Here is a 19174-nt window from a genome sequence, read left to right as displayed (position 1 = left end):
TTGTTTGTGTTTTTTTCAGTCCATCTTAATGTTCATTCAGCTTCTTGGATGTTTTTATTAATGTATTTTATTTTTGGTCATTATCTGTTCACAGTGTCTCTGCCCCTTTCTTTCTCTTCTCTTTATGGAACTCCCACAATGCGTACATTGGTTTGCTTCCTAATGTCCCACAGGTCCCTTATGCTCCTTTTCCTTTCCTTTCATCTTCATTACTTCTGTTTCTCAGACTCAATAATTTCAGTTATCCTATCTTGAAGTTTGCCATTCTTTCTGTTTGATTCTGTCTTTGAATCCCTCTAGTGAATTTTCCATTTCAGTTATTCTTTTCACCTTGAAATATCTTTCTGGTTTCTTTTCAGGTTTTCTTTTGTTATTGATATTTTCATTTTGTTTACACATCATTTTCTTGATTTCCAGCATATCTTCCTTTAGATCTTTAAGCACTTACCTGGTTTTTAATCCTCACCCGAAGATATGTTATTTGGTGTTTTTTATTGATTCTAGAGAGAGGGGGAGGGAGGAGAGATCAAGAAACATCGATTTCCTCCTGCATGCACACCTATCATGGATCGAACCTGCAAACTATTGGTGCACGGGGCAATGCTCCAACAGCTGAAACACACTGGCCAGCAATCTTTAATTACCTTTAAGACAGTTGCTTTAAAGTCTTTCAGTAGATCTGCCATCAGGTCTTTTTCAGGATCAGTTCCTCTTGATTTATTTTTTCTTTGAATGGGCCATGCTTTACTGTTTCTTTGTATACCTTCAGATTATGTGTTGAAAATGGACATTTAAATCTAGGGATGTGATAACTCTGCAAATCAGATTCTTCCCCCTCCCCACAGTTTTCTGATTTTTGTTAGTATTTTTTATACTGTTATTGTAGGCCATCTCTGTGCCAAGATCAGCCAGAGGCATAAACTTAAATGTCTTATGTCATTTTTGTGCCTTACCTTGGGTACTGTAGACAGCACACAAAGGAAACCAAAGGCAAACAAGCAGCAAGTTTAACTATGCCATGGGTGCAGTGGGCCTAGCCGAGATGATCAGCTCCAAGGGGCATGGCTTGTGTTCACTCTAACAAGGCTCTGGGCCAGCATAAAGGGGGAATAATGGGACAGACTGCCAGGTACTCTGTACTGACCTGCTTTAGGGGGAATCCTCAGATGTCACCATTCAAATAGAACCTAGAGACAAGCAGGGCTGCAGGTTGGCAAGGGAACATAGCACTCTACCGACAACTCCTCAACTCTGGGAGTCCTGTGAAAGCTGCCACCTCCTCTGCAACCCAAAGATGACTGGACCAGGGCTGCCCGGGCACCTCCATAGGCTGGTGCAAGTCTGCTGGGGGCAGCACCAAACTGGTACAGGGACTAGGAGGCATCACACTGAAGCCAGTCCCAGTTTGTGCAGGGGATGGACAGGGAAGAGCAGAGTTCTGGCAGAGAATGGGCTGGCCTAGTCCTTGGCCACATTGCTGTTCCACAGCTCACTGTCCTTACGCAATGGACCCTCCCCTACTGTGGAAACCTAAGTTGAACCCTTGAAGTGTGAATACAGAGTAAGAAAGTGGGTCAATGCCTGTCTCTGACATGAGCTTGGGAAATGCCACATGGCACTGAGCACACACACAGCCTCGTGTGGCCCACAGAACCCTGAGGGTCAGGGGGCCCCAGCTTGTGACTGGTAAACTGGAGGCAGAGCAGTTTAGAGACCTGAAAAACTCAAAGCATCAGCCCAGTACCAGGTGTATGGACCATTCAAGGAAACATTTCCCAGTTAAGTTCAGGTGGGTGCCCAGTGAGAGCCCAGGTCCTCCAGCCAGAAGGCCACCCACGGCCTTGCCCTGCCAAATCTTGTGAGGAAGGGCTACTACCAGCCCCAGATAACAGGCTAATGGACTCTCCCTTCAGGAAAGTCATGAGCCCAACACTAGATCTCCATGACATCTACTCAGGCCTTTTGGACTCAATTCCTGGACCTCAGTAGACTCAGCACAGGGATGACTAATGATAGCCTGGATTCCAAACTGGGGAAGTCTTTTTTTTATTTTATATATATATATATATATATCTTCATTGATTTCAGAGAGAGGAAGGGAGAGGGAGAGAAAGAGTTGAAACATCAGTGATGAGAGAGCCATTCATGGGCTGCCTCCTGCATGCCCCCTGCTGGGGATCGAGCCTGCAACCCGGGCATGTGCCCTGACTGGGAATCGAACCTTGATCTCCTGGACCCTAGGTCAATGCTCAACCACTGAGCTGCGCCCGGCGGGCCCAAACTGGGGAAGTCTTTACAGGTAGTATCGCCTTAAGCACACAATTGTAGGACTCCTCATATATGTCATGGGAAAACCATGTCAGCATGATTCACTAATGTGTCCCTGATGAGTGCTCCCTGGGCCTTGAAAACAGAGGCTGGTCTCGGGAATGTGCACAGCAATCTAGGGGACAGGCTACATGACAAAGACAACAGCCAGGCTGCCTTCAGGCTCTTCTGTTCAGGCACCACACGTGGCACAGCACTCACTCTGAACACAAGTCAACACCATCTCAGAAACGCTTTTGTAAGAACGACATCATCACCTCTCTTGTGTCCTACCCGGAGCTAAGGTGAAAATCCAATGGCTGCATGACTGTGGTTTCCATGTATATTGGACCCCAAAGAGGATGGCTATTTTATCATCCTAAGAAGAAAGAGCCAGTGTTCTCTAACAGTAGAAAATTGCAAATAAAAAGTTTAATTTCAGAAACTGAGTTCCCCGTTTATAAATACACTAAAACATAGTCAATGCAAAGTGAGATTAATAATAGGTACAGTATTTTGATGAGACAACAACTTTTCTAAAAGGTCACAGGCAATGAGTGACTTGTTTCACCCAGCATACTTAATTGGTGTGAAATTAAAAATGCACCACTTTCTAGATGTTGTAGCAAAAACTCTGAAGACATATTACTGTTAAAAGAATCTGACAACTGACACCACTTCATCCTGATGTCCCTGGGACTCTAAAATACCCGTGATGGCTGAGTCTTTTGTAATATAAAAAAATCTAAACACCTAAGGCTATTCTTATGACTCCTTCCCTGTTAATAAGCCACTTCTTCTAAAAGGAATTTCATACGTGATTTGACCAAATGGAAGCAATACACACATTTCAAAAGACGGCTTCAAGTGTAGAGACACTAAGTCAGAGGCGTGGAGGTTCAATCACCAGAACTGCTGTAAACATGTTGTCCACTGGCTGGACAACAGGCAGCAAGGAGCGCTTTATAAATAGGACATCTCCCAGTTAACTGACCATGTGAAACCTCAAGACAAAAACAGAACATGGGGAAGTTCTTCTTACCAACCACCATGTGACTGATATTCCATGAAACATCTAAGTTTAGTTTTGTCTTCAAATGCCACTCTCTGTCGTAGTGAACAGTATCATCCAGAACATTCTCTGCACTCCTCACATATGTTAGAGCTGCAGATAAAAACTGCTCAGTCAGGATGGCTTCTACTCCACCTCCTATTTACAGATTTCATTTGACAGCCACAAAGGCTGTTCTGTTATAATTCAAGCAATTTTTGACTAAAATACAGTACCTGATTTGTTGTTTTTACATAATATAATAAAAAGCCTAAAGAATAAAATTGTTTACATCTACTCTGTCACTCTAGAATAACAAATTACTAACCCCAGCTTTTATCATCTTGACAGTATGTTTATTAAAGCTGGGGACAGTGAAACAAGGAAGGGATTAGAATAGAAGCAACCAGAGAGGGAATAGATGGCGCTGCTTTGGCTCACTGGGAAATCACAGAAAGGTGTTCTTGGAGACAGGTTCAGGGCATCAGTTGGGACTAGATGCCACTGCGCACTGCTCCCCTGGTTACGTCTCATGGGATTCCTTAGAGTTTAGGATATGCACACCTGAGAAGGAGAAAGAAGAAAGGGGACAGGCTTGGGAGTGCTCCCAGGACAAGGGCCAGGACAACCCACAGCTTTTAAAAAACTTTACAGTTGTGGACTAAAACCTAATCATCGTATTGTACAATTGACAAGTCAAGCTTGCTCTAGTGGCTTCATAAAAAACACAGTGGTATCTGGCCTGAAGGACTAGGAGTAAGGCACATGTAGACATTATGGTGAGACTGGAAAGGAACTCAGCCTGGACCTGAGAGTGCCTGGTATGATGTCCTCCTTGGCCCCAACTGGTGCCAGCCACCGGCCATGACAACCAGCTGGTGCCTAATGAGCAACAACATCTTTAGCTTGGTAGCTCCATTGTGATTTCAATACTGAAAGTATATTAAGGGAAGATTCACTTTCAAAAAGATAAGTTTTTCAAAATGTTCCATCATCAGCCTGGACTGGCCAAAGCTACCGTTCTCAGTGGGTGTGCTAAGCAGCCTTTCCAAAGGGACGATACTCGGGGGACAGCCCAAAAACCTGACAGCCAAGGCTGAGAGGCTCGGCCAGGCAGACTTCTTTAGGTTCCAGTAGGTGAGTGGGTCACAGCTGTGTTCAAGCACCTCCTCCTCCAGGTAGGAAAGCACCATGGCCTCAGGCACCTTCGCCTTTTCTCTTGGGTCTTTCTTTTTGATCTTGGCCATGAGAGACCACAAGCTGTCATCCCCACTGGAGTCTCTCGATGGGGAGCCTGGATCACACCCATTGGAGACAGGTGTGTCCTCTGAGGTAGAATTCAGCATTTCTAGTTCCCTGATTAAATCCTGCTTGTACTGCTCTGCCTCCTCCTCAGAGAACAGGGAGGCTTTGTAACGAGGGTCCAACAGTGTAGCAAAGATGTACCTGGGGTCATGGAGGGTGGCGGAGAGACGGCTCACCATGGCTTCCTTCAGAGACTTCAGCATGGTGTCGATGCCCATGGTCTCCTCAAACAGCATCTCGATTTTCCTGTTCAGGATGTGGATCATGGGGATGACCTGGCTGAGGGTGGACATGTGGCTGCTCATCTCCCGACGTGCAGCATCAAAGGGCTTCAGCGCGTGACACACAGACTGCATGACCTCCCACTGGTCACAGCTGATCAGTTCTCTGAAATTACACTCAATGGACATCTCGTTAATTGCTCTCTTCTGTTCAATGAGCCGTTCGAGCATATGAAAGGACGTGTTCCATTTGGACGGAACGTCCTGAATAAGATGGTGTGGTGGTAATTCATACTCCCTCTGCAGCTCTGCCAATTTCTCCTTTGCTTCGTGTGAGCGAAGCACCCTCTCACACAACTTCCGAGCAATGCTAAGTAAATTCTGGACCATTCTCTGGCTTTTAATGGCCTCACTGACAATGAGATTCACTGTGTGACTGAAGCACTGCACACAGGAGTGCTCCCCTTCATTCAGCGTCTTTCCTATGCTGGGATTGTCGGTCACGGTAATGCCAACCTGAAGGCCAGTGGATGTCACCCAGGCCTCCCACCAACATTCCAGCTGCTTCTGAATGCTGTTGCCGCTATAGTCACAGTCAATCTGTGACACGTCTAACAGTGCTGAGCAGTGGTGGTCCTCACAGTGCAGCCAGGCCGATGACTCAAAGGTGACCCAGTGAGCAGTGAGTGTCAGGTACTCTCGGGTCTGGTTACTCATCCATATTCCAGATGTGAAGTGGACCACACCACTCTCAGCCTCCTTAAGGTGTGACATAATGATCTGTTTCACATTTTCGTACATCCCGGGGATAGCTGTCCTGGAAAAGTAGGAAGGGGAGGGCAAAGAGTACTGAGGTTTCAAGTATTCGAGCAGCCTGTTAAAGCCAACATTGTCTACAAAAGAATATGGCTGAAGGTCAAGTGCAATCATTTCAGCTATGAGACTCGTTATCTTTTTGGCAACTGGATGAGAATCGTAAAACTTCTCATTAGTGTCATCAAAGGAGGAGGCTCTTGACAATCCTGCACTCAGGGGCACACGGACTCCTGCAGAAGAGGGTAGCGTGGTCGTGGGGACGTCGGTCTTGAGCACACTGCTGTGGAACCTCTGTAAATGCCTCAGAAGACAGCTGGTGCCCAGGTTGGTTGGCTTCTTCCCCCTGCTTATTGTCCGGCCACAGTGCAAGCACACGACTTTAGTGGGGTCCGCAGAGCAGACAGAAAAATGATTCCACAGCTTGGAGGTCTTTTTACTGTGAGCGGGAAATAGAACGGGGCCGCTTTTTGTGACCACTGTTGGCAAGTCAGTTACCTTGGAGGAGGAACCTGCTGTGGACGCCAAGGTGGTGTATGGAGGATTTGCCAAACTAGCCCCCAGGAAGCCCCTCTGGTTCCCAACGACTTCTGGGTGGCGTCTGTAGAGATGTCTCATCAAACAGCTGGTCCCGACATCACCCTTCTTCCCCCGACTGATGACACAGCCGCAGTGTCTGCACACAGCCTTCAGGCTGTCCATGGGGGCTAGTGAAAAGTGATGCCAAACCTCCGACTTCAGTCTCTTCATCACCTTTTTATTCTGCTGGAATATAGCACCAGGCTCCACCAGGTGAGGGCTCGACTCATCACCCTGCTGCTTCTCAGGAGAGGACACCAGGGAGGCCTCGCCAAAATCATCAGAGGACAGCACAGCATCTTCCATCAGAACATCCCCAGGGTTCAGACGTGCCTGCAGGGTCTCGGATGGTTGGTGTGGGGAGGAGGATTCCAAGGGGGACTCTTGGACCGCCTTCTCTGGTGATGAGGACACACAGCCTGGACCTCTCTCGGGAGGTGGGAGTGCGTGCAGCAGGGTGGGGGAGGTAGAGCAGGGGGGAGGCATGGTTGCACCCCCGCTCTTCTCCTGCAGCACAATGGCACGGTGTGCTCGCCACATGTGCCTGATGAGGCAGCTGGTACCCAGGTCCTTCCCGTTCTTCCCTCTGCTGAACTCACTCATGCAGTGAATGCACACGGCCTTGGAGCTGTCCAGAGGGGACAGGTAGAAGTGCTTCCAGACAGCGGACCACCTTCGGGACCCAGAGGTGCTCTTTGGAAGAGGAAGGCTCTTCTCTGGCCCGTTCTCTGCAGTGTCATCATACTGGGGAGTAGGGAGGGGAGCGGGTGGCCCCACCAGGACTTCTTCCCGGCTGTACTTCTCAGAGATGGACAAGTCAGAGGAGACCTCTTCAGAAGACACGACAGACACAGATTCCTCCGTCACTTGCTCAGGAGATGGGATCTTGGAGGCCATTTTCTGGACAAGTTTGATGGGTGACAGTATGGTGCCCAGGTCTCCAACAGATGAGGGCTGTGGTGGGAGCAGCAGTGCAGGGGAGGAGAGGGAGGCCAAGGCGGACACACTGCTCTCTTCCTGGATAAGCACTGTGGGGTGCGCCCTCCTCACATGACGCATGAGGCAGCTTGTGCTCAGATCCTTCTCGTTTTTGCCACGGCTGAACTCCTTCATGCAGTACACACACACTGCCTTTGTGCTGTCCTGTGGAGATATGAAGAAATGTTTCCAGGCTGGGGACTTCTTCCTGGAGCTCATGTTGCGGCTGGACAGGAGGCTCTGCGTCACAGCCTCCATGGCGACGTCGTACAGTGTGCTGCTGTACTGCGAGAACAGGGCCCCATAGTCGTCCTCATGGTCGGGGGGCAAACACTTCCCTGGGGGCTTGCAGCTGTAGCTCACTTCTCTGATCTCTGCCTGTTCATCACCACTGTCAGCTACCTTCCTGTCCTCCTGTTCAATTTTAAAGTCCATTCTTTCCAAGCTGTGATTTGGAATTCCATCCTCTTTCTCTTCTGTTTTAAAATTTATTTCATCAGAAACTAAATCACCGTCCCCTTTGGGGTGGGTTTCCTGGTTATCCTCCATGACTCACCATCACTGCTCTGGCTGTGTCATCATGTTGATCTCTCAGGTTGGTAAAATATAATCCAAATGCTCATTTGTGCCCCCAAATGTACATTATCTTCAGGGTTTTCAAAATAATTTTATCTTTCGGGATGTTTATGAATATGGCTAATCGCAAATGTTACTGGAAAACAGAAGATGTAACTCAGGAGCACATCGTCTCAGGGTGCAGACCTCTGCTCTCTAGGAGTGGTAACTTCACGTTGTGTAGACTTGCTTGTTGCCCTGGAAACAGGATTGCTACCATCATGATGGTCCTTCTGCATTGCCTACAAAAGATGAAATCAGGTCAAGCACTTAACTGAATTATACATTTCAAACCTGTAGTGCCAGGGACATATCAGCCTCAATATGCATAGAAGAAAATTCCGTAGTGGTAAAATAAAATAGAAAAGCTGGTTCCTTGACTTTTTTTACAATCCGCTTACATAATGAAAATACCCCAAAACCGGAAAATAAGGAACAAATAAAGATAGGAATTTAAATGTAAACGGTCTACTAATAAAGGGATGGAGGAACACAGAAAAACCCTGCAACAGTATACAGAGGTTGGTTTGGGCTAGGGTTGAGGCCTCACCCACCAAGCAGTGTACTGGAGGCACCTGCAGCTGCTATAATCAGCAAAGCTGAACTCCCTGCAATCAATTTCATTCGCTTTTGCTATCAGAAAGCACACACATTTTAGGAACTAAAAAGCCTGCAGCTAACCTCTGAAAGAACCAATTCACAGACTAAACACTGAATGTCTTACAGACAGTGAGGTCGCGGCTTAAAACCCATCCAATGTGTTAAGTCTATGAGTTCATATCAAAATAAAATCAGCTGGTCACTTTGGGAGGATGATAGAAAAATGGTTATTTTGAAACCTGACAAAGAGAAAGGATTAAACTCTGATCTTCAGTGTGCTACAGGAGCATTAGCGCTCAATAACCAAACAGTAGGTCAGGGCAGGTTTCTCTTCCTGGAGGCCCAGCTCATACACGAGGCAGCCTTAGGAACTCAGCCAGAACTTCCCATTTCACAGCTTCTCGTGGAGGAACGCATGCAGGCCTGTGCTTCACTGCTGCCAACACCAAAAAGAGACGACCCCCCACCTGTGCCCCCTGATGGAACACCACCACACCCCCATGCAGGGGACTCACCAGAGCTCAGACCTGAATTTGAACAAGCCTTTGGACCAACTACTGACTTGCGGGGAACCAAGGACACAGGAACATGTCGCACCCACCAGAGGGCCACAATCAGCAAATCTAGACTGAGGCACATGGGCCCACCCACAGGGCCTCCTCCACAAATAATGCCCATGGAGACAGGCGAGATGGTAAGAGACTAACGTGTCACAGAACCAGGCAACACTTTCCTACGTGGAGGTGCACAATTCACTCGTGAAACTGTGAAGAAAAGTGAGAGCAACTGTCATAAAAGTGAGGTCAGCAGTTAGTTTGGTCAGGAAGGAGGGAGGGAGAGTTGACTGGGACAGGACACGTGGCAGGATTCTGGAGAGCTGACAGAATTTTCTTTCTTGACCCAAGAATGGTTATGAAAATGTCCACCTTATAATAACTCCTTAAGCTATACAATTGTTTTTGCAGTTTCTGTATCTGTGTTGTACTTCAAAATAAAGCTGGGTAGCTCGGCTGGTTGGAGCGTCATCCTGATGCACCAAGGCTGGGGATTTGATCCCTGGTCAGGGCACATACAGGAATCAATCAGTGAATGCACAGATCGGTGGCACACAAAAAAACGATGTTTCTCATTCTTTCTCTAAAACCAATAAAGAAAAATTTTATTTATATATATATAAAGCTTTTTAAAAGCCCTCATGAAACTACATTAAGGAGGGCATGATGGTGCCAGAGGCTAATGGACCGAAGCACAGACCAGAGCGTCCAGGAACTGCCGGCACACAGGGCTGCAGGCACCAGGGCTTTCATGCCTGAGATACTGCAGAGCAGGAAGGAGGGTCTTTTAAGTAAATGGTGCCAGGACAATCAGATCTCCCTATGGAACAAATGACACCTGTTGACCCTGTAGCTCATGCAATCCCCCAAGCCAACTCCAGGTAGATGGTCCACTAAAGGCAAAAGAATAAAGAATACAGGAAACAATCCTTATAACCGTGATTTAGAGCAAAATAGGACTAATCATTGAGGGAAGATGGGTAAATCTGTCCACATTAAAATTAAGAAACTTAAAAAAAAATAAAATATGTTCTCTAAGAAACACTAATAAGTGATTAAAAAACCCACAAGTTTCAGAGTAGAAGACTTAAAAAAAAGAGTAAGAATCCTGAACAAGCACTTCATAAAAGAGGCCAATAAGTGTATGGAAACGTGCTTCTACCTCATTAAAAATCAAGGAAACACAAATTAAAGCCACAGCACTGTACAGCCTGTAAAATGGCTAAACACATGCATGCCCACACGCACATGAGCACGTGCATGCATTCCTGACGATGCAGGGTGCTGGTGAAGGTTTGCAGGAGGAAGGGGTAACGAGCCTGAAGAAGCATTCGCGACGACCTTGGGAAACAGAACCCTACACATGGGATCACCGTGTCCATCCCAGGAACAAGCCTGGCATAAATGCTTGTATACAGGCAGCAAAAGACAAGCACAAACATTCACGGCTGTGTTCAGTGGCCAAAACCCACCTACTGACTCCAGATATGTAAGCAATGGGCAATCACAAACCAGTAAAAATGAACAAGCTACCCTTATATGCAACAACAGGACAATGGGCAAAAGAAACTAGACTCCAGCACACAGGGCACGGCCCCAGGGGCAGAAGCCAGGAGATGGGTCAACTTTGAGAAGGGGGAGGAATGGGAGATCACAGGGTGACATCACCTTTCTCACCAGGTGACAATTCACTGAGATGTGCATCCTCTGCACGCGTTGAGGCGTTGGGCACAGTCACGCAAGCCCAGGAGCACCCCAGCAGGAGGGGGCCTCACTGCGTACCAGAAGGCTGGGCAGGACCACACGGGGCGTACACGCACCCATACATGAACACGTGTCTGACAGGGGACAGTAATTATGAAAGAATTCCACTTTTATTTTACATATTTCTCTACTGCTTGACTATTTTTGCACATATTATTTTATATTTAATAAACAGTAATGTATTTCTATTTTAGGACCAACGCTATCACTCGCTCTAGCAATCTACTACTAAACAAAATCATGTTTTTCTATTTCAGCACCAATTAAAAAGGAAAAAGCATGCTGGCTTTCGTTTTCAACCAAGAAAGAATTAAGTCCCTGTGGCATTCTGGTGATTTTACGTATATGTGGAGAACAGTTAGGTTCTGCCCCTACCCAAAGTGCTGAAGAGGAACCTCTGGCCTTGAAGGATGAGGGTCCCTATTTACAGTGCATTCCACGGTTCTGATTCTCCAACAAACAAAATTAGTTTAAAATAAAATCAATCAGCATGAACATAAAACAGGGCAACCAATGACAATCAGAATCTTTCCAGAACAAATCTAGTCACTGCTGCTTGCAACCCTGACCTCCCAGGACAGGAGAGAATCTGTCTCTTTACAGCTGGAGGCCACTCTGATGCCACAAACTACAGCAATTAAAAAAAACACTGTTACACTCATACTAGTTGTAGTTGTGAGCACGGCAATCCTAAATGATGACTAGAATCTGCAGGAGGATGAGGGGTACAAAGGAAGCAACCAAAACCAAAAAGTTCTGGAATTTGTTTTACTTTTTTAGTTTCAAAGACAAAAACACCTAAGAGTAAAGGTAGCTAACTGGAGGATCCTTTCCATAGGCCAGAGAAAATAAAATGTATAGAATACTCTTCACTTCAGATGTGTGTTCTGACTTGTTCGACAACCTACTGTTATTTTTTGCTTAAAGAAGTAAAGAAGCTGTCTCCCAAACTACTATGACACAGAAGTGAGCATGGGGGGGGGGGATGAATTTCATGGGCGGGGCTTCGTTCTCAGCCAGGCAGTGCTTGATCAGAGCTCACCAACACAACGAGCACCTTTCATTTAATGATCTCAAATGCTTTGACTACTAAATATATGCAATTTAGTAAGGTCCATTTTTCCATTTTTCATTCAAATGGAAGCACACTACATAAAAACTACACCAAGATACCAGGTCTCACCGGGTCAGACTGGCAAAGATCCACAAGCTTGACATCCTTTGTGAGGCTGTGAAGAGTGCTGACAAGGGCCCACTGGGACCACACCCACACGGAGGGCCTTACATTTACCATGCACTCAGCAATCCAAGGCTAGAAACAGACCTGACCATGGTCCTCACCAAGTAAAAAACATCTGCCCAGGATTAGTCCTGGCGGCATTCCACAGCCAAAGGTTGAAAAACCACTCCAACACCATCTCTACAGACTGACACATTCACAGGCATGTTGAACAAAGAAGCAGGACACACAAGTGTAAATGTTACCAGCAACCTGTTATGAAAGACAGGAGGGAAAGAAAGGACAGCACAGGTGTGTGCAGGCCTATTTTTGCAGGATGAAGCGGAAATAAAAATGGCTACCTATAAAAAGTGGAGACTGGGATGGGCGTTAGATTCCTGATCACATCTCCTGTAATTTTGACTTTGAGCCATGTAATTATTTTGTACATAAATATAAAACTTTAAAAATTCCAAATTCAAACCAAATAAACCTAATTGTATATCAAACAGGGAACATAAGCACAAACAAAAAAATATTCATCAAAGGCTTTAAAACATGGTATTTCATTTCATCCTAAGCAGGACAAGGGGACTGAACAACATGGGTTTGAACAGTGCAGGTCCACTTATACGTGGATTTTTTTCAATAATTACCTTTACTACTGTTTCGGATCTGTAGTTAGGAGTCCCCGGATGCAGAGAGCAATTGTATATGTTGTTCTATGCCATTTTATAAAGGGGAACTGAGCATCTGCAGGGGGTCCTGAAACCAATCTCTTGCGGATACCAAGGGCTAACTAAATTCTTGGGGAATCCAACAGTATATATATATATATAGATTTTCAACTGCATGGGGACTAGAGCCCCTAACCCCTGTATTGTTCAGGGTCAACTGTATAAATTAAGGACAAAAAGAATTTAAAAACAAAAACACTAAGTAGTTTCATTAGTAGTAGTAACATAGGATTGTAAGCTAGCAATCTATTATATGTATATTTTAGCATAAAACAAGCAATTATGCCAGTGGCATTAAGAATCAAGATTTTCAGGATAGCCCAGTGTTGCTCAGTGGTTAGAGCACTGGCCTGAGAACCAAAAGGTTGTGGGTTCAATTTCAGTCCAAGGGCATGTACCTAGATTGCAGGTTTGATCCCTGGCCCGTCTGGGCACCTGCGGGAGGTAACCAATTGATGTGTCTCTCTCTCACACAGATGTTTCTCTTTCTCTCCTCTCTTCTTCCCTTCCACTTGCTAAAACAAAAATAAACAACAAAAAAAACCATGGGAAAAAATATCCTTGGGTAAGGATTAAAAAAAAAAAAAAGATTTACAGGACAGAAAAAAGATACAAATTTTAAAAATCAAAGAAGTTACGTAAAACCATGTAATTTTAAATTTGTACTGAAAATATGAATATGAATTCAGGATATTTAAAAGTACGTTTCCTAGCTCTGTCCACCAGAGAGGTGCTCACAGCAGGTACTATAGATGAACACTGTGAACACATAGGACACCTAGCTCTTGGTTTCTAAGCACCTTTCTGCCCTAAAACAGAATAAAGCTCCTTGGAGAAATGGCATCCTGCAGATGACAGAAAGGAAGTGTTCCAGGTGATGAGTGAGAAGGGCTCCCAACTCATCACAGTTATAACCAATACAGGACATGGACTGTGTCCTTTGAAACTTTGCAGATTCACAGAATATCTCTAACATGCTCTAGAGCTTTTCCTGAGAAACTGTAAATCCACAAGCAGATATAATCTAGGGACTGCAGTTGGCCCATTCCTCATGGACATCACAACAGAAACCCTGAGCAGTCAAACTCCTAAGCAGCTTCCTCTCCCAAGACAACTTTGCTAGTAACTGAAATTAATTCATAATTGAAATCTGGCTGATTCATAGCACTTAAAAGCCCCCCCCAAAACTCTTACTAAATCCTTTCTAGTCTCCTAATTTTATCAGTTATTGAGAAAACATCAAAAATTAATATTTTTATATAAGAAGTCACAAGGACTTCTTTATTCCCTTGCTTTATTTTGCAAACTGGCGTCATCAAAGTCTAAACTGGAATTTTTAAAACCATGCACTTGGTCTGATCACAGTTAACTCCAAAACGACTTCCCTGTTTCACCAGCAGGAGAAGCTCCCCCTGAAGCCGCGGCTCCGCAGGCCCTTGTCCCCGGGGTGCGGTGTCTGCTGAGTGTCGCCCGGTACGGGGACGGCGCGGGCGGCTGCTCTTAATCCTCCCCGGAGGACGCTTTTCCCGCTGCCGCTCAGAGGGCAGGGGAGAGAAGCGACGTGACGGACACACACGAATGGTTTCCTCCCAGGGCCAGGGCCAGAACCTGCAACCCAGGCACACGCCCTGCACCGGAATCGAGCCGGAGACGCTGTGGTCCGCGGCCAGGCGCCCGACCCACCCACGTCACCGGCCTGGGCACCTTTTTATTAACTGAAGGCGAACGGTCAGGCCCAGAGGCACAACGACAACCCAACAGCTTCAGGAGCCGGAGCTATAACGGCCCGTCCCCTCCGCCTCCCGCGACGCCCAAGCAGGGCCCGGGCGCCCGTCCTGCAGCGCCGGTGGGAACGGAAGGCGTCCGCAGCAAAGGCCCGGAAACACCGCACGGCGCGGGCGGCGGGCGCCGCGGGGAGACCCGGTGCGCACCTGTCTCGGCCGCGGGAGCCGCCCGGCCGCCCGGCCCGCGGCGCCACCGGGCACCGCTCCTCCCGGGCGACTTCCGTCCGCTCCGGCCCCGCGCCCGCCGCGCAGACCCCGCCGCCCGCCCGTCACCGCGGCGGCGCCCCTGCGAGGGCGCCCTCCGCGCCCCGGGCCGCGCAACTTTCACCACTTCAGGTGTTTCGTCCACAAACCCCGCTGCCCGGAAGACGCGCCCCGGGGCGACCGGCCGGCCGGGCATCCGCTCGCCAGCTGTCAGCGGGGCCGGGGCCGGCGAGCGCTGCAGGCACCGCGGCCCAGTCGGCGGCCCGGGCGGGGTCCAGGCCCCCGGAGGCCGCGTCCGCCCGGCCCCTGCCCGGCCCCTGCCCGGCGCAGACAGGTCCGCGGGGGCCCGTCCCGGGGTCCGCCCCCCTGACCCCCAGCCCCGTCCCCGCCCCGCCCCGGGCCCGGTCCGGCTCGGCCCCGACGGCGCCACGACGGCCGCGCCGGGCGCGAGCTCGCGGCTGAGGCGGAGCCGACTCCGTCCGCGCACTCACCGCGGGCCCGGGCTCGGGCGGCGGGCTCCCGCGCGGCTGCGGACCACGGACGCGCTCCCATTCATTGGCCGCGGCTTTGTCTGCCCCCGCGGCCCGCCCGCCGCCGCTCCCCACTGGCCGCCCGCCCGCAGAGCCGCCGGACACCGCCTCCCTCCCAGGGTCCCGCGCTGCGCGGGGCGGGGCCTGAGTGCGCAGGCGCAGTCCCCCTGGTCCGCCCACTCCCGGAACCTGCGGGCTAGGTGTAGCCGGCGCCGCAGGCGTGAGCGCCCTGGGCAGACTGCGCAGGCGCCGACGTCGCGCGCCGACTCCGCCCCCTGGCCGCTCCCGACCCACCAACCGAAAGGCTGGTTCGCAGCCCAACCCCGCCGGGGCCGGTGGGAACCACCGCGCAGGCGCAGTCCCCAGGCTTCGGCACCGAGCCCGCGGGACGCGAAGCCCACCTGCGGGCGGCCTGCCCCGCGTGCCCCCGGCCGCGTGACGCAGCGCCCGGAGCCCGGCTCCCCGGAAAGGGCCGGGTGCCCGCCTCCTGCGCAGGCGCCCCGGAGGCGCTCCAGCCACGTGCCGGGGGCGCTGAAGCCCTTAACTGCGAGGCGACTGGGCGCTCCGGGCGCGGCCTCGTCCCCGGCGGAACGGGGTCAGACAACGCCCTGGGCCCGGGGAAAGAGCCCCGCCCTGCGCGGCCAGCGCCCGGCGGCCTCGGGGTGGCGGCCGGGGCTTCCGAGCAGCCCCTCGGGCAGGGGCCCAGCGGCCGCAGGTGCTGACCACATGGACCCCAGCCCTCCTCCCGCATCCGCAAGAAATCTGGACGCGCAGCGCAGTTTCCTAGAGCAGTGTCCGCGCGGGCCAAGTACACGCCACAGACCGCATCTGGACCAGAGGCTGCGCTTGGCGCCCCGTTTGGACTACGGCTCATTTTCTAAGGACAGGAGACGCCTGTGTTCTCATCACGAGCGCCAGGCAATGACCAGGAGGTCGCTGCCCCGACGGTCGCTGCCCCGGTTCTGTGAGTTCAGGAGCCCCTTCTGCCCAGCGCCCTCCGCGGCTCTGGTCCCCGCCCCCCCACAGCCTCCGCGCCCCCCTCCTCCTCGGCAGCACCCCCTGGCCCGCTCATGGGTCCAGCCTCGGGTGCCCGACTTCCACGACTAGCCAGCCAGGCAGGAACTTAGCACCTTCTCATTCCCTGAACAATTTACTTATTTCCATAACTCAAAGGCAGAGTTTTGTTCTAAAAATTCTTCAATTAGGGTTTTCACCATTACAAAGTACGATGCAAGTGATTTCTCCATGTCTTTTGACTCTGCAGAAATGTTCTCAACTTGCGGTTTTCATGTTTATGAGTCTTCTTCCCCCATCATACTTGGCAGGTTTCCCGTGCAGTTCAGCGTCGTTTCATCTCCGTACTTCTGTAGCTTCTTTCTCACGTGTAGACCTCTCATTGTTTGGATGTTTTTTGTTTTTTTTTGTACAATGTGAGGGTGGGGCTAATTTTATCTTCTCCACATGGCTGTGTATTTACTAAAGGTCTGTCTTTGCCTTGGAGATTTGAAATCACAAACTGAACTTCTGCATCAAGATTACAAATAAAGGCAATTACAAATAAAGCTACAATGTGCATATAAGAGTCCAGTTCCTGTGGGTAAATACCGAGCCTGATTGCTGATCATATGGTGCGTGTGTGTAGTTTTGTAAGAAACAGGCAAACTATCCTCCAGAGTAGCTGTACCACGTTGGGTTCCCACCAGCAGTGACTAAACGTTCCTGGGCTCCACCTCCTCACCAGTGTCTGGCGTTGTCCATGTTGGCTCTAGTCTCTTCAGTCTTTGTTTTCTGCCTTGTCATTTTATCTGGATAGCCAGAGAAGATGCACCAGGTGAAAGGAGCTGCTGTTAATATGCCTTAATGAGGCGGTGGTGAGGTGTGGGGAGGGGAGTGTTCTGCGGTCCCCCGATCAGGCTCAGTCTTTAGTGAAGTCTGTGCCTCTGTGTTCTTACCCCATGGCTGGAGGGAGCTGGAGTTGGGTAGTTCTCTTTTCCAGTCAGTCGGGCCCTGGTATGGTAGTTTCTCCTGAGTGTGGGCCTTGTTAACAACAGTACTCTGGTGTCTTTTAATGGCCCCTTTCCCTTCCTCTTGCTGGAAGCATGAGGGGACTTGTCTCTGCCATTTGCTGTGGGAACCTGCTCATGCTCCTAGAGGAAAATCGTGCCATAGGGTGGGGCCTGTATGACTGGGTCTCCCTGGAGTATTTAACTCTCAGCAGAGTTCATGCTGACCCTCCAGAAATTCACCATCTATGGTTTAGAGAACCTGGGGCACAGGTTCCCCTGGCGGTTTCTGCCCATGACTCTCTGCTCCAGGAAGCCATGATGACTTGTGTTCACCTGTCTCTCCAGTCTTGATAGCAGGGGTTTGCCATGTCCTCCTGTCTCTTACAGATCCCAGAAAGAGTGGCTGATGTTTCAGTTTGTCCTGCTTTTCACTTGTTAGGATGGAGAGGTGACTTGAAAGTTTCTTACTGAGGACCCCAAACCAGAAGTCAGTAATTGTTTTTTAAATGTATCAGTCTCTTAAATATGCAGAAAACAAAACGTGGAGTTACAAAAGCAGTTACAGTAAGACTAGCTTTTATAATTGCCCCTGTATTTACATTTTCTGAACACTTTATTTCTTCACACATCTTCTCGTGTCTTTCCACTTGACCCTGCAGGACTCGCCTGAGTGTTTCTGGAAGGAGCAGGTCTAGTGGTTGCAAACTCCTTAGCTTTTGCTCACCTGGGAATGTCTTAATTTATCTCCCACTTTTGAAGGAAAGTTTTGCTAGATATGAGATTCTCGGTTGACTCTTCTTTTAGTACTTTTGAAGTATTTGCCTAGTATATTCTGATCTCCAAGGTTTGTAGCAAGAAATCTGCTGATTATTTTCTGATACCTTGTACAAGACCAGTCACTTCTCTTGATGCTTCCCAGATTGTCTTTGGACAATTTTGATTATATAATGTGGAGCTTTTTGAGTTCATCTTACTTGATGTTCATTGAGCTTCTGGGTCTTAAAAAAAAACAACCCAAAATGGTTTATTGATTTCAGAGAGATAAAGGGGGGGGGAGAGATAGAAACAGCAATGAGAGTAATCAATAGGCTGCCTCCTGCATGCCCCCTACTGGGGATCAAGCCCGAAACTTGAGCATATGCCCTGACAGGTAATTGAAGTTAGACCTTCTGGTTCATGAGCCTATGCTCAAGCACTGAGCCACACCAGACAGGCATGGGATATTTTTATTAATGTATTTCATCAAATTTGGTAAGTTATTCATCATTATCTGTTCACATATTCTCTGCCACTTTCATTTCCCTTCTCCTTCTGGGAATCCCACAATGTGTATGTTGGCTTGCTTCTTGATGTCCCACAGGTCCCTTAGGCTCTGTTCACTTTGCAGTAATCATTTTTATTTGTCTTTCAGACTCAGTAATTTCAATTGTCGATATTCAAGCTGATTCTTTTTTCTGCTTGATCCTGCTATTGAATCCCTCTAGTGAAATTTTAATTTCAGTTATTCTTTTCACCTCCAAATTTCTTTTTGCTCTTAGGTTTCTGTTATTGTTGATATTTTAATTTTGTTTGAAAATTTTCTAAATTTCTCCACATCTTCCTTTAGTTCTTTAAGCATCTTTAAGATACTTGTTTTTAAGTCCTTGTCTGGTAGATCCACCACCAGGTTGTTTTTCAAGAACAGTTCTTGTTCATTTTTTTTTTTCTTTTAATGGGCCATATTTTCCTGATTCTTTGTATGCTTTGGGATTATTTGTTGAAATTGTACATTTGAATCTAGTAATGTGATAACCCTCCAAATGAGATTCTTCCCCCTCCCCAGAGTTTGCTTTTTTGTTAGAATTTTTAGTTATTGTAGGCAATCTCTGCCTGAGGCATAAACTTAGTATCTTCTTATGTCTTTTCTG

The 19174-nt window shown here is 48.5% G+C and overlaps 1 pseudogene across 1 annotated transcript; it reads right to left on the bottom strand.

Annotated features, from left to right (window-relative positions):
- Positions 1-2719: 2719 nt before the first annotated feature.
- On the bottom strand, positions 2720-15376 carry LOC308552919 (zinc finger BED domain-containing protein 4 pseudogene; annotated as a pseudogene). Its single transcript, XR_014000595.1, has 2 exons — positions 15223-15376; positions 2720-8111 (listed from the first exon to the last, which is right to left on the bottom strand). The product of XR_014000595.1 is annotated as a zinc finger BED domain-containing protein 4 pseudogene (transcript).
- Positions 15377-19174: the final 3798 nt, after the last annotated feature.

This window comes from Miniopterus schreibersii (assembly GCF_964146895.1).
Source record: "Miniopterus schreibersii genome assembly, chromosome: 2".
In the NCBI taxonomy this organism is placed as follows: domain Eukaryota; kingdom Metazoa; phylum Chordata; class Mammalia; order Chiroptera; family Miniopteridae; genus Miniopterus; species Miniopterus schreibersii.
This window is presented reverse-complemented; position numbering and strand designations above follow the sequence as displayed.